This window comes from Protopterus annectens, chromosome 12.part0 (assembly GCF_019279795.1).
Source record: "Protopterus annectens isolate FY-2018-M chromosome 12.part0, PAN1.0, whole genome shotgun sequence".
NCBI lineage: Eukaryota > Metazoa > Chordata > Ceratodontiformes > Protopteridae > Protopterus > Protopterus annectens.
The window spans coordinates 1,348,611,309-1,348,630,109 of NC_056746.1; the positions used below are offsets into that span (position 1 = coordinate 1,348,611,309).

Genomic DNA, 18,801 nt, shown 5'->3' on the forward strand with positions numbered 1-18,801 from the left:
AATTGTAAATTTAACTGAAGTAAAGCTTTTCATTCTCATGTTTTTAATAGATTGTTTTGCCTTTAATTGACAGTCATGTGCTGTAAAAATATTTACGTTGTATTTTCATTTAGGAGTATAAATAATGCATAAAATTTAAGTGTATTATTATTACTATTATTTTAAATTTGTATTTGTTTCACCCCAAAATGGTATGGAGAGAAATTACTCTGCATTGCTTTCCAACCAGCATTGCTTCTTCTGACTTACAATGTGATGTCATTTTGTCTTTCCATTTCTCTGATTGTCCTTACGCCACTGATTTAACAACTGCGCTAGCGTTGTTACCTCACAGCAAGAGGTTCTCCCGTTCGATTCTTGGCTTGGCTTTGGAGTGCCTACTGTGTGGAGTCTGCATGTCCTCCCCGCGGTTGGGTAGCGTTGGAAAGACATGCGTGCGTAAATGGGCGTGCCTTCGTTGAAGGTTGGGCATCGAGCTGGCACCTCGGAGTTTCGTAAAAAAAAAAGTCTACTGCCAATCATTAGCGGACCGGATTTCCACTGTGGCGACCCCTAACCAGGAAAAGCCGAAAGACAAACAACAACATTACCTTGAATATGACATACATACTCACATTATCAGGTAATCTTTGCAAAGGCTTTCTACACTGGGAGGCTGTTGGGATTTCCACTACTGATTTTCCCAGTTTTGCACAGCTGTAACTTTCAGTGATTCCCACAACTGGCTCTGCACATGTATCTTGCCCACACAGGCATGTCAAGATATGCACTCAGCTAAGAAGGTGTGCTTAGCTTGCACACTACTCAGTCCAATACCCCCATTTACTGACTGGCCAAATGCACACAAAATACAGTCTCCATGGGACCTGACAACATCCCTGGCTGCGTCTTACATGAACTCAGGCATGAGCTCTCCGCTCCATTAGGCACCCTATTCAACCAAAGCCTGAGCACCGGCTTCGTCTCAGCCGAATGGAAGACAGCCACTCTCATCCCTGTACACAAAAGTGGTGTCTCCACTGACCCAGGTAATTATAGGCCCATCATCCTAACTAGCCTGATCTGCAAGGCCATGGAACACATTATCGTGGACCTTATAAACAAGGACATCGTTAACCTCAAAACACTTGACCCCACACAGTTTGGTTTTGTCAAAGGGAGATCATGCCTGTTAAACTTGGTCAACTTCTTTCTTCACCAAAGCCATGGACGAGGGGAAGACAGGGCACACTGCCTACCTTGACCTAGCCAGCGCCTTCAACATTATTTCCCACTCGGGCATAATAGATCAACTCTCCCAGATAGGCATAAACCCGTATGTTAGTAGATGGGTAAATAACTGGCTCACTGATGGAACCTACTCAGTCAAAATGGGGAAGCCACCTCTTGTAGTAGACCTGCAATGAGCGGTCTACCCCACGGATTTGTCTTGGGGCCTCTATTGTTTGAGATATACTTTTCTGAGGTGCAAATCAAAACCAATGGTCTGTGGCTGATCAAGATTGCAGATGACTGCAAGCTGGGCACTGTCTTAAATTCCCCTAGTGATGTGAACATCCTCCAAGACGGCCTTACCCAAACTAATGACTGATGCCAGAAGCATGGCCTCAAACTAAATGCTAAGAAAGGCATCATTATCCCTTTTGGAGAAAATGACATCCCCACTTATTATCACATTAATAACATACTAAGCACGCAATCAGTTGTGAGGGACTTGGGCACACAGGTTGATTGTCTCCATTGTACAGAAGGTTTTCTACATGGCCCACCTCATAAGTAAGGGTATTTCATCCAGGAACAAGGAGGTCATAACATTCCTGTACTCCACCCTTATCAGACCCATTATAGAGTACAGTGCCCCCCTTCAGCATGTACCTTACCAAGCACATGCAGCAGCTAGAGAGACCACAGAGGTTCCTGACCAGGAAAATCCAAGGTCTCAAACATCTATCCTATACAGATAGGCTAAAAACCATGTCCCTCTACTCAGTTATACAGACTGCTCAGAGTTGACCTGTGTCTGGCATACAAAGCCATCTCAGACCCAGCCTTGATGGAGTTCCTGCATATCCATAAGTCAAACTCCACTCACACAGCCCACATGCAAGGCCTCAACCTGGTCCGTGACATTCATAAAACTTATTGGCAGGACAGATTGTGTCCCAAAGATTCCACCACGTGTGAAATAGACTCCCTCTCCATGTCAAGCAGAGTACCTCACTAGCCTTAAGAGGAACCTGGACGAATGGATGCAAAACAGAAAATACACCCTTTGATCCGACCTGTGTCCCTGCTGGACAGGGGAAGCAGGTGCTGACTTTGTGGGAACATGGGCAAAATTCTTGGCTAGACTTATATGGGCCAATAGCCTAGTATCCTCCTATGAACATATATTTCTGCCCATTTTATAGGAAAAACCCATCTACGTCCATAGGAGGGAAGAAGGTCTCCAAGACAGGGAAACACTGGAAGGGTGATATACGTCCATGCCAGAATGCGCCTTTGTTCATCAACTGATATACTAAACACAAATCTGTTACATTTGCAGAAAACCTTTTAAGAACTCCACAGAATTAGCAACAGGATGAAGGCTAAAAGACAAGGGACCCATTAGGCCAAGTTACGGAGACACACAGGTCCTGTAACTGTAGGAGTACCCAAGGCACTCTGGTGGCATCCCAAATTAGACAGAATAGACAACAAAAGGAAAAATTATGGCAAAAATCCCATAAAAATAGAAACTCTCTTGTTAAAGTAAACAGGCAACTAAGAGGCTAATTAGATCAAGCAAAGCCAACTTGGAGGTTAAGTTAGCCTCCTAGGTGAAAAATAACCATAAAGCCTTCTATAGTTATGTCAGAAACCTCAAGGATAGCACACAGCAACTGCTGATTAATGGTACCACATAATGTTAACCTGGCAATGTAACAAACCTGTTAGCAGAAAATGTAGTTCCAACTTTACCCTCCAACCATCCCCTCAAAAATACCTTCAGACATAACCCCTCCAGCTATAACTAGGAAACATGTACTAGCTACACTCACTAAAGCCAAGAACATGGCCTTAATGGGCCCTAACAACATCCAGCATGCCTCCTGAATAGTCTAAAATATAACTTATCAAGTTCCCTGAAGTTATTATTTTACTATAGTCTTAAAACTGGCTTTGCCACATGAATGGAAGACTGCAACGATCATCCCCGCCTTCATAAGGGAGGGCCCTTCAAAAGATCTTGGAAACTACAGACCAATTTGTCTATCCAGTCTTATTTGCAAAGCCATGGAAATTATCAGCAAAGATATAGGAGACCTCCAGATATTGGATCCATCCCAGTTTGGCTTTGTCAAAGGCAGGTCATGCTTACTGAATCTGGTAGACTTCTTTGAAAAGGTCACTTAGGAAATCGATGAGGGAAAAACAGTGCACATTACCTACCTAAATCTGGTTTAAGCATTTGATACAATACTGAGCTCGGGCATTGTCAACAAACTTATGGAACTAGGTATAACCTCCCTTATAACACACAAGATAGCTAGCTGGCTAACTGATAGGACCGAGGAGGTTAGAATCGATGAAGCCACCTCTACAAAGAGGCCAGTCACCAGTGGAGTCTCCCAAGACTCTGTGTTGGCCCCACTTCTTTTTCGCATTTACTTGTTGGATGTCAAAGCCATTGTAAAAATGCCTTTGGTTGACCAAGTTCACAGATGACTGCAAACTAGGAGCAGTCATTGAATACACCCTCGTTGAGAACACCCCTTCAGGAATGTCTAATACAGACAAATGCTTGGTTCCAAGGCTTAAAACTCAATACCAAGATAGTACCTTTGGGGAAGTCTACCACTCCGGGTAACTCCCTAACCTTTGGGGAGGTGTACCACTGTGGGTAACTCCCTAAGCTCTCCCTCTCTCTCAGGCATTATTTTTGTACTTCTTTCCTTACAATTACTAATGATTCTAGAATATCCCTTCTCTGGTTATGCCATGCACCTCTGGTTTAATTACTTAACCATAATTAAAAATTCTTTATCATTGGCTAAAGGTAAGGAGTCCCCTAATTTTTATGACTTTTTTGTTTATCTTTTCCAAAAGAACTTAATATCTCTCAAATACCTACTTTCCCTATCTCCTGATGTTCCCCAAGCTTTTTAGATTGTATTTTTATCCAGTGCTCCCTATGGGACACTTTCAATGAGCTCATTTCTTCTATCAACCCCAGAGTGTCAGTGTAACTGTTTGTCAGACTGGGAGGCATTGAGGAAGTGGCCTGTGTGTGTGTGTACTACCCCAGGTCCATAGAGTCCATGCTTACTCACCTTCTCCCACCCTTCAGTCCTGGCTTTCCCTTTGTGCACTGGCCTTCACAGCACTCAGCAAGACACTGCCCTCACATCTTCCTTCCCCTTTGTGCTGACCCTCCTATCCTGCACCTCAACTACCTGAGGCACTAACTGAACTCTGGTTGCCCATGGGTAGTAGTCAAGTGCTTTATCCATCTATGCTGCTGGTAAGGCTTGATCTCAGCCATACTTAAAAAAAAAAAAAAAATTTAGCCAAAAGTTCAACTATTCATTACCAGTCCAGTGGCCTAAGGGGTTGCATGGTCCAAAAGAGGGAAGTTGCCATCTGATGCAATCAATCAGTGTGTGAGGCACGGAAAATGAGTGGGTATGGCATAAACAAAAATATATCCCCGACAGAAGCATAGATGAGCCAAGCCCCCAAAATGCCTTTAAGATCCATGACTAGCCTCATCAACACTGGTATAAGTCCGGGGGTAAAGAAGATTGCTAGTAGTTTTGGGTGGACATGGAGGAAACAATATGTTTCTCATCATATCAACCTTCACAGGGACTCTAGAAACCATTTCCTCTTTATTCTTTGACTTATCTAAGGCATTTGACATTGAATCTATCAGATTCTTCTCCATAGACCACCCTCACTAGGCCTTGGCACCCCCTCCCTCTCATGGTTCCAAAGCTACCTTTCTAACAGGCTATAGGTAATAAAATGGCACAAAGAACAATCCCCATTCTTGCCCATCTTAGCTGGTGTGCCAGAAAGCTCAATCTTGGGTCCCCTATATTCTTTAACATTTTTTATTAATGACATATCCGCTGGTACTAATGATGCAACTGTAATTTAGTGGGCTGATGCTACATTGATAACCACAGATAATTCCCCTTTGAGAATTTCAGAAGATACAAAAAGCTTTTCTTCTGTAGAAACCTGGCTCAACAACTGCCACCTCCTGCTGAATGCTAAGTAAAACACATTATTGCTTTTCAAACTAAAATCTGCATCCTCTACAAAAAATAACTTTTCCATCACCCCGTCGAACAACATTACTGTAGCACTTGTCCCACACAAAACTACTTGGTGTCATTATAGATAACTACCTAAAGTTTGATTTTCAAATACAGCAAGCTATTAAGAAAACTCAAAGAAAATTTGGACTCCTGTATTGAAGGAAACACTTTAACTGACAATGCCAAAATAGCCTCTGTATATTTCCTACCTTAACAAGTATACACAGCCCCTATCTACACCAACCTTCAACAATCTCTACTAACAAAAACTGAACAATGTTATACCAAGATAACTAAATTTGCCACAAAGCAGTCTGTTAAATCCCAAATGTTACACTGGGTGGAACTTCCACACTATCTCCATCACCCAGTTAGGAACTGTTTATAGTATAATCTACATACCTCATAAGTGTCCTGCACTCCAAGCCTTACTGGACCCTGACACCCCTCTATGATCACTACACTCCATGGACAACTTTGTATTACTCACAACTAAAACCCACAACTCTGACATCTGTCCTTGAACACAAATTATACTCCCAAAATGTGGGATTCTATCTGTACCACAGTCAGACAAACAACCAACCTATCCAGATTTATAAACTTGATAAAACAAAACTTTAAAAACACTTGGCTCTGCTCATACATTTTGGCAGGCTAAACTACCTTGGTCTTTGCACACCTATATTACCCCTAAATATCTACAATTCTCAATGTAAATTTCCTACCGCCTTCTACCCATTTGCCCTTACTTCCCTTTCTACTGCCTCTACTTACCCCATGGCAAGTTTTTTTCCTCCAGCAAAATTGCATCTCAGACTCATCACCTTTTGTGCCTACCTGTACTTCACTAAAACTTACTTTTTCTGTGTGTCACCTAACAAATATACAGGCTACCTACATTTTCTTACCTACTCTCTGAATTCTAGTCTTATGACATCCTCTGTGCTTTCTACAAGTCTTCCATACCTCCTCTCTTACTTCTCCTATTAATAAATGTAAAATTGTAATTTAGCATTTTAAACATCACTCTGTATGCCAGTTTGGCATGTATTAATATGCAATGACTCTATATTTTACTTACTATAGATTTATCTGTAATAGAGCTGCCTTTCAGATAAGCCTATATTGCAATTTTATGTTTTGCAGTTTTCTGTATTGTACAAATGGCACTTTTATCCTCAGGTCTGTTCTGAAAAAGGGCTACCATAGGTCAGTCAACAAAATAAAAAAAAAAGTAAAATAAATAAATTCTATGTGACCTATTGTCCTGAGGTAAATGATTCCAGGTGGCAGGTACTATTTTGTTCAACTTTTGTCCCCCCATAACTTGACCGAATAGAGGTCATCAAAACCTGAATGAATCGTCATGCTGTGTATAGAATCATATGGAAAAGTTTGGAAATGTAGTTTGCTAATAAACTATAGTAGTAATTGTATATAAATTTGAATGTAAATTTTGATAGAGGTTGGGACGCTCTAGCTGTAACAGGTACGCATTTAACCTTTTCAGGTATTGTACAGTGATGTTCGTATGTGGATGAAAGGTCAATAAACCTGCAGATTTTATTGATGGTAATCTCAACAGTAGTGCTTTTGAAAGTGAACTTTTAAGATAATTAAAGGGATTGCATATTCCATATGAGGGCTAAGAACATTAATGGGAATGATGCACTGTAACAGGCTTTAAGCTGATTTCAGACTTTTGTTGCGATTAATCAGTATAGGTGTGAATGGGAGATTCCCAAGGTATTTATAGGTCTGTTCTGTGTAATCTTTTAATTGCTGTAAATATCTATGGGCTTTCTTTCGTTAAGCTCTTAATGTGACCTAAATACCATAAGAAGCAGTTTTTGCCACATTTAGTGTAAGAATGCTCCTGTTGAACTGCTGACAGATGGTGTTAAAATTGGCTTGTAGCTGGTATCTCATACTTCGTAATGGTGCCAGTCCAATATAATAGTATCTGCACTGCACGAAGCATTATCAAACTATGAGATGACCAGTGCAATATCATTAATAAAGAGAGAGAACAACAAAGGTCCCTCTGCAGATTCCCGAGAAATACCGGTGGAGGAGGTACCCAATTCAGTGAGTGTGTTCCTATTCTAAACTTCTACAGTACTTTCGATAACGTAGCACAGTAATTATTTAAGTACCTCAGAACTGAAGTCTTTGTTTTTCTTCAACTTAAAGACTGGAAAAAATTTGTGATTAACACCTCAAATGCTGTTTTATGGCCAGTGAAACTCCACCTGTTAGGTGTCCCTGTTTGCATTAGCTTATATCTTATCGACTGCTGTCTATAGTGCTGTCATTATATCATGGCTTAGCAAAAACACATTCTGAGAGTTGGTTTTAATTCTGTGTTTGTTGACATGCTCACCAGTTTCAGTATAAAGTATTTTTCAAAGATTTTAGTTAGTGGACAAAGGATGGATATAGGTCTGAAGTCCTGGTGGTTCTGTGGGGAGAAGCATTTGAAAATAAGCATCATCAAGGCTGCTAGATGTTAGGGAAATGTCGCAAATGTGTGAAGCATCATCAAGGCTGCTAGATGTTAGGGAAATGTTGCAAATGTGTGAAGCATCATCAAGGCTGCTAGATGTTAGGGAAATGTCGCAAATGTGTGAAGCATCATCAAGGCTGCTAGATGTTAGGGAAATGTCGCAAATGTGTGAAGCATCATCAAGGCTGCTAGATGTTAGGGAAATGTTGCAAATGTGTGAAGCATCATCAAGGCTGTTAGATGTTAGGGAAATGTCGCAAATGTGTGAAGCATCGTCAAGGCTGCTAGATGTTAGGGAAATGTCGCAAATGTGTGAAGCATCGTCAAGGCTGCTAGATGTTAGGGAAATGTCGCAAATGTGTGAAGCATCTTCAAGGCTGCTAGATGTTAGGGAAATGTTGCAAATGTGTGAAGCATTGTCAAGGCTGCAAGATGTTAGGGAAATGTCGCAAATGTGTGAAGCATAGTCAAGGCTGCTAGATGTTAGGGAAATGTTGCAAATGTGTGAAGCATCATCAAGGCTGCTAGATGTTAGGGAAATGTTGCAAATGTGTGAAGCATCATCAAGGCTGCTAGATGTTAGGGAAATGTCGCAAATGTGTGAAGCATCATCAAGGCTGCTAGATGTTAGGGAAATGTTGCAAATGTGTGAAGCATCATCAAGGCTGTTAGATGTTAGGGAAATGTCGCAAATGGGTGAAGCATCGTCAAGGCTGCTAGATGTTAGGGAAATGTCGCAAATGTGTGAAGCATCGTCAAGGCTGCTAGATGTTAGGGAAATGTCGCAAATGTGTGAAGCATCTTCAAGGCTGCTAGATGTTAGGGAAATGTTGCAAATGTGTGAAGCATTGTCAAGGCTGCAAGATGTTAGGGAAATGTCGCAAATGTGTGAAGCATAGTCAAGGCTGCTAGATGTTAGGGAAATGTCGCAAATGTGTGAAGCATCGTCAAGGCTGCTAGATGTTAGGGAAATGTCGCAAATGTGTGAAGCATCGTCAAGGCTGCTAGATGTTAGGGAAATGTCGCAAATGTGTGAAGCATCTTCAAGGCTGCTAGATGTTAGGGAAATGTTGCAAATGTGTGAAGCATTGTCAAGGCTGCTAGATGTTAGGGAAATGTTGCAAATGTGTGAAGCATCATCAAGGCTGCTAGATGTTAGGGAAATGTCGCAAATGTGTGAAGCATCATCAAGGCTGCTAGATGTTAGGGAAATGTTGCGAATGTGTGAAGCATCGTCAAGGCTGTTAGGAAAATGTCGCAAATATGTGAAGCATCATTAAGGCTGCTAGATGTTAGGGAAATGTCACAAATGTGTGAAGCATCGTCAAGGCTGCTAGGGAAATGTCGTAAATGTGTGAAGCATCATCAAGGCTGCTAGATGTTAGGGAAATGTCGCAAATGTGTGAAGCATCATCAAGGCTGTTAGGGAAATGTCGCGAATGTGTGAAGCATCATCAAGGCTGCTAGATGTTAGGGAAATGTCGCAAATGTCTGAAGCATCATCAAGGCTGCTAGATGTTAGGGAAATGTTGCGAATGTGTGAAGCATCGTCAAGACTGTTAGGGAAATGTTGCAAATGTGTGAAGCATCGTCAAGGCTGCTAGATGTTAGGGAAATGTCGCAAATGTGTGAAGCATCGTCAAGGCTGTTAGGGAAATGTCGCAAATGTGTGAAGCATCGTCAAGGCTGCTAGATGTTAGGGAAATGTCGCAAATGTGTGAAGCATCATCAAGGCTGCTAGATGTTGGGGAAATGTTGCAAATGTGTGAAGCATCGTCAAGGCTGCTAGATTTTAGGGAAATGTCGCAAATGTGTGAAGCATCGTCAAGGCTGCTAGATGTTAGGGAAATGTCGCAAATGTGTGAAGCATCATCAAGGCTGCTAGATGTTGGGGAAATGTCGCAAATGTGTGAAGCATCATCAAGGATGTTAGGGAAATATTGCAAATGTGTGAAGCATCGTCAAGGCTGCTAGATGTTAGGGAAATGTTGCAAATGTGTGAAGCATCATCAAGGCTGCTAGATTTTAGGGAAATGTCACAAATGTGTGAAGCATCGTCAAGGCTGCTAGATGTTACGGAAATGTTGCAAATATGTAACAGTGGTTTGTCTATAGTTGGAGCATCTAAGTGTGAGTGAGTATGGATTAGGTACCCCCATTTTTGTCTAAAAGGTTCCTAACTATATTTTCAGAGATAGCACAAAAGTAGAAAGGAGGTTATATAATTTGTTTCTGTAATACGAGATAGTTGTTACTGAAACTGGGAAAGGCAGAGGTAGGGTTACATCTGAAATTTCTAATCCTTTCAAGGAAAGAGTGCATAAAGTACAGTTGTGTACACTTACCATAAATGTAGATGTTTGAGTGTATTCACTGTTGCAGTCATCACATTTGGGTTAACTGCCTGCAGGTAGCCCTCAGCTGACCTGAATACCAGATTTCTGCGTCGGATGCTGTCTGGTCATCAGGGGTATAAAACATGCAGCTGATGCGATTACATCAGTTTTTCTTGCCCCAGATGTCAGGTGCCCCCACAATAGGAAGCAATTATTATGGTATGGAACAACCCCAGCAAAAAGCAAATACACATGATATAATATATGCCAAACAAGAAGGAAAGGTAGAAGTCAGGGGGCAGGAGGGAGGGTAACTAGGACTGCAACAGTGAATACACTCGAACATCTACATTTATGGTAAGTGTACACAACTGTACTATGTTCTTTGTGTTTCACTGTTGCAGTCATCACATTTGGGTTGATTCCCAAAGCTAAGGACGGGTGGAGGGAGGTAGAGCATTAGGGCTAGCAATCAGGCCCTGTAAAACTGCTGTGACAAATCAAGCTCTGGATTTAGAAAAGATAGGCAGGTGGTAATGCTTGGTGAAAGCATGTACAGAGCTCCAGGTAGCAGATTCCAGGATGTCCCTGGTAGGGACTCCTCTGAGAAAAGCCATAGAGGTAGATGCAGCCCTGGTGGAATGTGATTTTATCCCCTGTGGGGTAGGTTTTCCATGGTGCTTGTAGCAGAAATGGATGCAATGGGTTATCCATTTGGAAATGGTTTGCTTTGAAATGGCCTTCCCTCTGTCCCTGCAGCAAAACTAACTAGCAGCTGGTCAGATTTTCTGAGAGGCTTAGTCCTGTCCAAATAGAATCTAAGCTGTGCACGTCCAGATAATGCAGTATCCTCTCCCCTTTATTTCGAGGATTAGGGAAAAGTAGGCAAATTAATGGACTGGTTTAGAGCCACACTAGACACCACCTTGGGCATAAAGGATGCATTAGCCCAGAGGGAAACCCTGTCCGCATGGAAGATAATGAAGGGTTCCACTGCAATGAGGGCCTGCAGTTCAGACACTCTTCTTGCTGAAGTGATGGCTAGAAGTAAGGCTGTTTTCCAAGAAAGGGATTTCAACTCTGCTGTAGCAGCTGGTTTAAAAGGGGGAAAAGTGAGTTGTTCCAATACAAAATTAAGGTCCCAGGCTGGAGTGGGAGCTTTCCTGGGGGGGGTCTTAAATTGTTTGCCCCTGTAAGGAACTGTTTTAGCAGGGGATGAGGGAAGAGGGGTGGCTCAGTATTATAATGTGCTGAAATGGCAGAGGCATGAATCTTAATTGAAGAGAAAGATAGGCCCTTGTGGAGCATTTCTGTTAATCTAGAATAAGAGGTAAGCTGGGCACTGTTGTGCCCATCCCTTGAGCTGGCTCCAGGAACAGTATATTTTCCATTTTTCTGAATAGGATTTTCTAGTACTAGGCCTCCTTACCTCAAGAATGACATGCAGCACCTGCTTACTGAGGGTTGCCAGAGGCAAGCTCAGGAAATTAGCCAGGCTGCAAGGTTTGAAGCTGAGGGTGCAGAATCTGGCCCGCCTGCTGTGACAGCATGGAATGAGTCTGAGGCAGGTGCCATGGTTGTTGCACTGTCAGACTGTGTAAAAGCAGGTACCGGTGCTGGTGTGGCCAGTCTGGTGCAATCAGAATTGTGCTTGGCTTGTCCTGTTGATCTTTATTAGAACCTTCGAGAGGAGGAGTCAGAGGGGGAAAGGCATAAACTGAGAGGCTTTCCCAGGTAAAGGACAGGACATCCACTTTCCAAGCTTGACTGCGGGGAGTCCTGGTGCAGAATTTGTTCAATTGGTAGTTCTGAGGGGAGGCAAACAGGTCTACCTCTGGTGTCCCCCATTTGTTCCTCAACAGCTTGAATATTTTGAGTTCCAGTTTCCATTTGTGTGTGGGTCCATGAGATTTCTGCTTAAGTCGTCTGCCAGTGAATTTAGTTTGCCTGGCAGGAATTGAGCTTGTAGGTTGACTTGGTAGCTCAAGTCTGTATTCCACAGAGCCATGGCTGGTCTGCAGAGTGAGTAGGAATGGTTCCCCACTGCTTGTTTATGTACCACATAACTGTGGTGTTGTCTGTCTTTACCAATAGTTGCCCTGGAAGAATAAGGTCTTTGAAGGCTGTCAGAGCATTCTGTACAGCTAACATTTCTTTTTGATTGATATGCAGGTGCATCTGTCTTGGGTTCCATTTACTGCCCTGCCATGTGAACCCCCCCCCCCCCATGCATAGTCTGATACATCTGTTGTTAGGGTTTGGGCGGCAGGGGGTAGAGTGAAAGAGAGTCCCTTGTTGTGGTAGCAGGCTTCTGCCCACCAAAGGAACTCTACCTGTAGACAAGGAATGATAGGAATCATTGTTTCCAGGTCCTGAGAATGTTGACACCATAGACTTTTTAGATACCATTGAAGTTTCCTCATATGCAGTCTTGCATATGGAATTAACAGAATGCAAGAGGCCATGAACCTCAGGGCTTGCAGGATTTTCCTTGCAGATAGCTGGGTTTTTATAGCCAATATTTTGAAGTAGGTTGTCAAACTTGTTTCTCTGGAGTGAGGAATGCCATATGGGAAGTTGTGTTCAAGCTTGCTCCCAGGAATACAATCTGTTGGCAGGTTACTAGGTGTGATTTCTTCTCGATGATGGTGTACCCCAGTGAGGTTTACAAATGCCAGGTGTTGTAATAGCAAGTCCAGACTCTCTGCCTGAATCAGGCAACCATTCAAGTATGGGTTAATCTGAATATTTCTCTGCCTGCAAAATGCAATGGCTAGAGCTGGGCACTTTGTGAATACCCTGGGCGCAGTAGATAAGCCAATGGGAAGTGCAGAGAACTGCTAGTGCATGGAGCCTGCCCTGAAACGTAGGTATTTTCTGCAGGATTCCCTTATTGGGATGTGGAGGTAAGCTTATTTTAAGTCTAGGGTTGCCAGCCAGGCATCCTTGGCTAGCATAGGAAGAAGCTGTTGAAGAGTTAGCATTTTGAATTTTGGGACCACCAGAAAGGTGTTGAGAATAGACAGGTCCAGGATAGGATGCCAGGAGTTTTCTTTTTTTGGGAACCAGGAACAGTCTTGAATAAAAACCTTGTCCCCATTGTTCTGCTGGGACAGGTTGAATAGCCCTGATACTGAGGATAGAGTGCACTTGTTTTTGGGCCTCTGCCCACTGATTTGGGTGGAGGTTTGGCCATCCACTTAGGGTTGGGAATGCATGGAAGTGGAATCTGTATCCCAGGGAAACTATGTTTAAAACTCATTTGTCTTGGGTAATGAGTTTCCAGTTTTTTTGCATGCAGGGCGAGCTTTCCTCCTAAGGCAGCAAATAGTTGAGCAAGGTTTGGAAGAGTTAAGGATAAGTCATTGTGCCATTTTTCCATAGGGGTGGCTTACTACTCCCTGCTTTGGCAGTGGGAACCCCCCACTGCTTAGATCTGTGCATAGCCTGAGACTAAAGTCTTGGTGGTCTGCTACTTCTGGGTTTGGACTGAGAAGGCCTGGAAGGGACTGGAAAGGACCAGTTCTTTGAAGGCCAATGCCTACTGAAATCTAGGTGGCTGTACTTGTAAGAAATCCTTAACAGTTTGCATAGATTTAGCTTTTTCCACCATCCTTTTGAGGACTTTTGCTTTGTTGCCAAAAAGGCGCTCTTGGTTTAAGGGTGCATCCAGTAATTTAGCTTTGACATGATCTGGCAAGTTTTGTTCCTTAAGCCAGGCATACCTTCTAAGTACAGACCCAGTGACAGCAGCCCTGCAAGATGCTTCTAAAGCATCAAAACCACATGGCAAAGTATGTTTACCAACTTGGTCAGCAGAATGCATTAACTCTTGTAAATCTTTGTGTTCTGCAGTCAGGAAATCAACATAATTTTCTGTTTAATTAGCCCCATAATATGCTGCTGATACTTTAACATATGAAACTGGCAATTTAAAGTCCTAATGGCCAGAGTAGCAGAAGTGTATACCTTCTTACCCCCATCTGTATAAAGCTCTAGAGTCCCTATCAGAAGGGTTTTGGCAGTAGTAGCCTTAATGTATTTTGGTCCTTGGGAAATGGTCTCTGGATTCTTGAAGAGGAATTTGTGAGAGTTAGGTACTCTGTAGTCCCTGTCAGGTTTCCTAGGAGCTGGAGGCAAAATGTCTGGGGTAAGGCTGGATTCGAAGAAAACATCCATCTACAATCTCCAGAACAAGAGGGGTAGCTAGAGGACTATGCTGAGGCAGGTTTAAAAATTCCCCAAGTCTTTTTTGGACTGAGAATAGTCCTGGCTTTCCCAGCAGAAATGCTCCCTAAGGGTATGCAAGGTTTCACCAAAAGAAAAATCTTCTGGAGGGGAAGCAGAGGGAATGGAATCCTCTGCATCAGAATCCTCATAAGTAGATAAGAGTAAATCTTGGTAGTCAGAAGGAACAGAGATATCAGATTCCTGATCAGAAGAATCCAAAAGAAAATCAGTTCTAGGTCTCTTAGAGGGGGAAGGCTGACTTCCCCTAATTAAGGTAATAAGGTCTTCAGCCATTCTAGTCATTTGTTTTTGAGGCATATGGGCTTGAGAATGCACTTTGGTCGTCAGTTTTCTAGGCGTAGTGCGAGCTTTAGGCCTGAGGAATTCGGTATTCTTATCTTGAAAAGAAGTTGTCGGCTTAATATGAAAATCGGTAGGCCTGAATATACCCTCAGAAACCGGTGCCTGCACAGCGGCTCTGGACCCATCCAAGGTAGAGACATCCGCAGGTTCCATAGTTGAAGCAGCATCTCACGGCATACCGGACTCCGAATGGGTTTCAGTAGAGGCCTGAGAATCTGTAGTAGCAGGTATCAGAGGCTGCGAAAGCACCTCACTGAGTACCGGCAGACTGGCGACTAGCTTAACAGAAGCATCATCAGCAGTTTTGGACCTATCTCTGTCTCTGTCTTTATCCTTATGTTTTTTGGAAGATCGGTAGTCGGATGGCTTAATGAAGCCATTTTGGAGTATGGAGATTGAGAACGAAAGCATTTAGCTACAAAAATAGCCCATCAACGAATAGTTCGAGCATTGAACAAGGCACAAAACCGACGGCGAGGGATGTCGTGGTCTGGGCCTAAATACGTGACGCAGTAAGAATGAAAATCTCTGAGGTATTTGCTTTCCACAGGCAAGACAACTGTTACTTTTTTTCTGACCTCGGTTAGAGCAAGAAAAAAAGGATCCCCAACGGGGTACTTATCTTTTTGAAGACTTCAGGTCTAAAACTCGAAAACGAAAATTTCAGGAGTCTGCCGACCAGCACTTGCAAACTGCTTCTGCTTCGGGCACTGCACGGCAAGAAAGACTGATGTAATGGCATCAGCTGCATGTTTTATACCCCTGATCACCTGACGTCATGGAAGAAGCGACAGCATCCAACACAGAAATCCGAAGACTCTGGTATTCAGGCCGGCTGAGGGCTACCTGCAGGCAGATAACCCAAATGTGATGACTGCAACAGTGAAACACGAAGAACATCAGTGTGACGCTTCTTCTGAGGAGTGTGGCTCTAAGTACGTATCCCTAATGACCTAACAAAATTTCTTGGGAGATGATGCTGTGGCTTCTCATTTAGATATTAACTAATTAGATTTTATCTCTCTTATTTTTGTTTTGCGCTTATGTTGCTTGTATAATACCTACTGATCAGTAAGGTGTTTTCTTCTTTCCCATTTAATCCAAGCTCTCTTTCTTTAAGAAGGGCTCTTACGGAGGAATTAAATGAAAGACATTGATGATCCTTTACCACACTGGAAGTTATGGGCCGGAGTTATCAATAACAGTATTCAGTAGATAATTAAAAGGTTCTAGTACGATTGTTGAACAGTTAACTTTGTAAACAGGACCAGGTGATGCTCTGAAGTATAGAGAGAGTTATGGTTCTTTGGGTTCTCTGAACCATTTCATAGGTATTAATTAGGCCATGTCCTGATATTTTAAATGAGATTTGGTCACTACATGGACAGTGGTCACTCAAGAAATTAGATAGAACATTTGATATTTGGAAAATTATGACATACATAAGTATAGTACAGAAAGTTTTTGTACAGCTATATTGGGTCAAACCGTGCAATGTTAAATAGCAAGAAAACCTTTTTTTTATTATTTGATTCTAGAAATTCTACATTAATTTTTCCCGTAATAATAATAATGATCCTTTTAGGTGCCACTTTTAATATTTGGTCAATGGTGCTGAAAATAATTTGTCTGGAAGGGGTGGAATATACACTACTACATAGTCTGTATTTTTGTGTCAAGGTGGAAGAATGGATGACTAGAAGAAGAGATTTATTAGAGAAAATTTCCGTCACCGAGGATGAATTGCGCAATAATGTACAGTCTGTATGTTGAAGTTCACCATGAAAAATTTGATACAACTGAATCAATAAAGTCAAGGGCCATTGTCCAGTCAGTGAAAGCCATATGTATTTATTATTTATTTTACATTTGTTTACCGGGAATGTCTGACTGGTCCAGGAGCTCATTTTCAGCAGAGGCCCAGGGAGAAAAGCTCTGTTACACTAAAACAGTTTACAGTGAACTATTAACTAACATGATATAATATATATAAGGTTTCAATAGAAGGTAAACAACCGAACAAAATGGAAATACATGGGAGACAGACAGTACAACATTTCTTTAGGAATAGAGAGGAAGAAATATGAGAATGCTATTCTATATGCAACAGTATTCGATAAACAAAGAAAATGCACAATATTAATACCATGGTAGACGATAGTTACAATTCTAATAGACTAAGCCCATCATCAGGTAGTTTGTTGGTATTTCAAGATTGTGTAAGGTAAATAATGTCATATATTTGGAGAAGGAAGAGAAAGACAGAAGAGTGCTTGTTAGGTGTGGTAAGCTGAAGGGGAGTAATGAGACTGAAAATAAAAATTTGGAGGTAGTTAAGAGAAAGTAGTGAATGGTTATCCTGGAGTGATACAGGAGCATAGCCAATTGTTGGAAAGGTGAATCCTGAGAAGGGTTTTGAAACTGGAGCTGTTGGAGGTGGTATGTATGTGTTGAGGTATTGAATTCCATTTCTGGATATCTGATTGGAGTAGAGAGGATCCCCAGAGCTGTTATTGAACTTGAGACTTTTAGAGGTAATTTGTCAGATCAGAGGATCTCAGAGTTCTGGAGTTGGTGTAGGATTGATAAGTTTTTGAGTGTGGGGCAGTTGTCGGGTTGATAAACGATGGAGTGGGCAGTAGTTAGTTGGCTCAAGGATAGTAGATTGGGTCATTTTATCCATTTTACTTTGCATAGGGCAGTGATGTGATCTGTGAGGGTGGTTTATAGCAAATCTAGCTAGTTTATTGTAGCAGGTCTCAAATTTGTCAGTTTTTCTGAGATTTGTGAAAATGGGAGAGGCATATAGAAGGGTAGAGTAAATGTGTCCTGACTGTGGACTGTCGGGTGGAGTGTGTAAGGTATGGTTTGGATCTGTAGTGTGCGCCAAGCTTTATGTGGACCTTTTTGAGGGACAGTGCTGTTTGTCAAATGTAAGCTAGTTATTGAGTGCGACACCCAGGGGTTTGGTGTGTTCAACAGACTCGATTCTGGTTTTGTTGGCAAAGTGGATGGTAAAAGTGTGAAGGTGGCTATGTGATTTGGTATTGCAGAAAAGCATTAGTTTAGTTTTGTTTGGACTGAGTATAAGCTGGTATTCTGAGAGAGAGTTTTCTATGCCTGTGAGGGATTTTTGGGTTCTTTCTTGGAGTTATGTAAGGGATGGAGCTGAGCAGATGAGGGTGGAGTCACTGGCGTATTGTATGATGGTGGCTAGGTGAGTGGCAGAGCAGAGTTTGTTGATGAAGATGGTGAAAAGCAGTGGACCGAGAACTGATCCTTGTGGCACATTGACTGAGATGGGTACTAGGGTAGACGGTTCATTTTGCCACTTAACTGTTTGTTGACGGCCTGTTAAATGACTGTGAAACCATACTAGAGCTCGTTGGGAGAGATTTAAGAAGGCTAATTCTTTGAGTAATGTTTGGTGAGATACTGTGTCGAAGGCCTTATACATGTCAAGGAAAATGGAGGCTACGAGTTGGCCATTGTTTCTGAGCTCATTGACAGCACTGCTGGAACTTACTGGTACTCCCAGCATTTTTCTCAGCTCTACCTGGCAATGCAAGTCATATTTTTAGTGAGCTTCACCCTCTTGTGAGATGGTCTGCATCAGCACTGAGATTTCGTCAGGATTTCTTCCGGTTTAATTTCTCCAAGTCTTTTGGGTTTCTAATACCATGATGGGAATGGACCCCATGTGAAAGTATGATTAAAGTTCATGAGATTAGTATTGTTTCTGTCTTTGATGTCAGTCAAAAGTGCTTTTCACAGCACCGGCCGCAATGTGCCCAGAACTGACTCCTCCTCCAATTCATACAAAGTTACATGCATCGGTAGCAGATCTAAATACAACTGTAAATTTTGTCATGATTTCTTCTGTGATAGCTAGGAAATCATGCAGAAAATATGGTTATGAATTTTCCATGCAGTACAGCGTAAGATAATGCCACCATCATGTGCATATTCTGACATGTCTCTATCCCTGAAAATGGTAATGATTTTGCTATTTCTCAGCTCTTATGGAATGTTTGAGACAAGTTTATGGAACTTT

The 18,801-nt window shown here is 42.2% G+C and overlaps 1 protein-coding gene across 2 annotated transcripts in view; it reads left to right on the forward strand.

Moving 5' to 3' along the window:
- The window catches only part of COL9A3 (collagen type IX alpha 3 chain), a 727,303-nt gene that overhangs the window by 261,941 nt on the left and 446,561 nt on the right, over positions 1-18,801 (forward strand). The gene's annotated exons all lie outside the window — the stretch shown is intronic.